Source organism: Trachemys scripta, chromosome 2 (genome assembly GCF_013100865.1).
Source record: "Trachemys scripta elegans isolate TJP31775 chromosome 2, CAS_Tse_1.0, whole genome shotgun sequence".
Taxonomy (NCBI): Eukaryota; Metazoa; Chordata; order Testudines; family Emydidae; genus Trachemys; species Trachemys scripta.
In genome coordinates, this window is record NC_048299.1 from 165,025,519 (window position 1) to 165,028,873 (window position 3,355).

General features: G+C 44.8%; 1 non-coding gene across 1 annotated transcript; it reads left to right on the forward strand.

The window, feature by feature from the left end:
* The first annotated feature begins 1,067 nt into the window (after window positions 1-1,067).
* Window positions 1,068-1,230, forward strand: LOC117873978. The gene has a single exon (XR_004644852.1). It is a non-coding gene; the product is annotated as a U1 spliceosomal RNA (small nuclear RNA).
* Window positions 1,231-3,355: the final 2,125 nt, after the last annotated feature.

The window sequence follows — 3,355 nt, forward strand, 5'->3', positions numbered from 1 at the left end:
GTCTGTTTGAGTTTGCAGAGAGCCTGAAACAGTAACTCTGAGTGGTGTGACTGTGCCATTCATCTTAGCAGTGTGTTAATCCCAAAGCCTGCTGCACTGGGGAGACCCAATGACATTATCCCAGCAGTAGGCTCTGTGTTGTGGTCTGAGGAGAAAAGTGCAATGGGACAAACCCATTTACTTAACCAAGCAGATACACCCTGAGTCCTGGTTAAGTATGAAAGATGGGTCCCTGTTGCCACTGGTGCCTCTCTGATAGGGGAGAGGAGACCCCTAGTTGCTGCTCTTGCTACTCCCAAAGGGAAGGAGGCTTTCTGTCATTTCTTGGGAGAGGACACCTTATGCCACTGCCCCTGCCTTCATGGAAGGGGAAAGGGCTGCCCTGCCTACATCACTCCAAATGAGGGGTGGGGCTGCAGGGAGCCACATATCACAGTATCCTAGGCCTCTGAATTGCCTTACTTTGACCCTGACTCCAGTAAAAGTCATTATATAAAAATGATAGATGACTATCTAATGTGTCGATGAGATGGTGAGCACATGAGAGTACGTGGCAGGGAACAGCTTTAAGACTTGAAGGGATGTTTTTCCACTGAGCTGGAGAAATAGAGCCTCCCATTGCCGGAGGCCTGTCAGGAACAAAACCTAAGTACTGAGTGTGTTGCTTTCCAGGAGAGTTTGGGGACTGTGCTGCATCGTCTGTTTTGTGTCTGACAGGCTGTGGTGCAAGTGAGGAGCTGAAAAGGAATATTTATTTAACATCTATTGGTTTGCGAATCTCTGAAGAACAGGGTTAACATGCGAAAAACAGCAGAGTCGAATCGATGAGTCGTATGATAATGCTGCCACCATCCCTGTGGCGTGGTGACTTTCAGAGCCACAGCGTGATTCAAGCAAAGTTATAAATGGAGCTTTGCCATTACTGTCTATAGAGGACTGAACTGGATGGGGACAACCTAACTGTACCAAGTATGGAAATGTTATTCTTTCTGAGTCAAATCCTGAGAGCCTTTGTCAGCTTTTATTTAGAGTTGGATTGGGACTCAGTCTCTGCGAGGCTAATCATGTGAGTAACGGCTCAGGAGATACCATTATCACCATGGTGGTTTTCCCAGGGTGAGGCTCATCCATTGCACTCCGGGTGTGCTGACCCCTGCGATTTCCCTCAACTGCAGGAAACTCGACTGCATAATTTGTGGTAGTGGGGGACTGTGTTCACGCTTTCCCCTGAGGGGAAAAATATGAGCGTAAGGGTTACAAAAAATAGCCCTTAGTGTTTACCCAGTTCTTATTACAGTAAGTTCCCATTGAAATCAATGGAAGGCTGTGCCTAAGTAAGGATTGAATAAGGACTGACTAAACACTGAGTAAATTCCTCAGCCTTTTGGGGCCTTTTTCTTCTTTGCACTAAGGTCCTCTCACAGTTCGATGGTATTGTATCAGAGCTTTAAAGTGGAACTAAATGAAAGTTACATCCACCTTATGTGTAAAGGAGTCTTCGTGTAAATAAGAATCAGGCCCTTTGTGTTTTCCACAGATGTACTTAGTTTACCTGGAGTTAAGGGTGGGAAAAATCTATCACTTTCTTCAGGAAAAATTCCCTCCAGAGAACATTGCAGCTTTCTCAAAAAACCTCACAGATATTTGTTAGCTTGGAAATTAAAAATTAAAACAGAGAGAAAAATGAAGCACTGAAATGTGTAGAAAGCCAAGTTAGACAAAGATGCCATATAGGGCTACAATGACATAAATTTTTTATGTTTGAAAATCTGTGGTGGTGCGAATGGAGACAAACATTGCTCAGTCAGCCAGGCATCAGAATGTTTTTATTTAGACGTTGGAGGGGCCAAAGGGAGGGGAACAGAGTGTGGGTGTAGAGACAGAAATTGGGCTGAGCTGCCAAGTCCTCAACCTCACTGTTACCAGGGGACAGGATTAGCAACTGGCAAAGTCTCTGACATTAGCTCACCCATCTCTCCTCCTGCTAGTCTCACAACCCAGCTCTTACACTAGCTCGTAAAGCAGATGTCACAGGGGCCAGCCTGTGAGAAAGCAGCCACCTGCCCAAGGGAGTAGCAGACAGTGGCTGTGGCCTCTTCTGCCAACCATCATGACATGAGTGGGCATGTACACATGACAAAAGGGTAAGTAGAGGAGACGAGCCACTAGTGAGGAGGGAGGAGACAGAGCATATGGGTTGGGGGGGTGGGGTGAGGAAAGGAACAAATCCACCATCAGGGATTTAGGAGTGGATAGAGTAAGGGCCAAGATGATACATCAGATGGGACTAGGATGGGTAAAGGAACAGTGACATGGATTCGAAATTATATTTTTGGTGGTAGAAAAAAGGGTAAATTATGTGGGTGGGATTCTACGTTGAGCTTGTGCTTGGGGGGGAGGGGCCAGCCTACCCAGCCACTGTGCCTGGAACTGCCTTATCTTGCATTTTTTGTAATGCAGAACACCAACTTCTTTTGTGTCTCTTACAGCATTTTATACATATTTTTAACAACTCTTTCCCACTCAGGATTTAGGCTGACAGACCATTTTAAATGGCTTCTCTTGATGATAATCTATTAGTTGGAGTAATGGCTTCATATGCAAAATAGGCACTTCTCTTGTTCAAATCCCTTCTCAGGAGTCATTTGTGCTGTGAAACCTATAAGAAATTAGCCAGCAAATAATTAAATAGGAGGACTGTTAAGGATAGTTTATGCAACCTCCCCCACCATCAAGCTGTGGAACTACCTATGTATGTGCCAACAACACTCTGGCACATACATAGGTATGTTGCATTCTAGGTTGCATTCCCTTTCCACACTTCTCATCCATTTTGGTCTTTACTGTAAGCTTTTGGGGGCTTGGACTGTGTCATATTTTACCTGGAAAGCACCTACCACTTTGTGGGTGCTCCCACACACTAATAGTAACAATACTGGGCCTCTCAGTTACTGCAGTGTGGCTCCATTCAAGTGATGGTGGTGGCATCCATGTCACTGAGAGGAGATTTATCCTGTGATACCTAAGGAAGGAAAACATCTACAGTAGAAAAAAGGGAGCAGTTTCAATGGACAAGTTAAACAAGATGCAGCTAGTATGAATTTGGTTCTCTTCTCCAAAATCTGAGCTCCTATGGGTTTATGAACCTTGAAGGGTAGGAAGGAAAATGGCCCACACTTGTATCTTATTTGATTTGACCATTTAAAGACTTTTCTAACCTGAAATGGACGCTGGCTGTGCCCTGTCAAGAGATCCATCACATGGCTGTAGAGTTTTGCTACTACCACTAATAGTTCTAGTACCATGCACTACCTCAGTGGGACTCACTACTTGCTTAGGAATATTTCTGTCCACA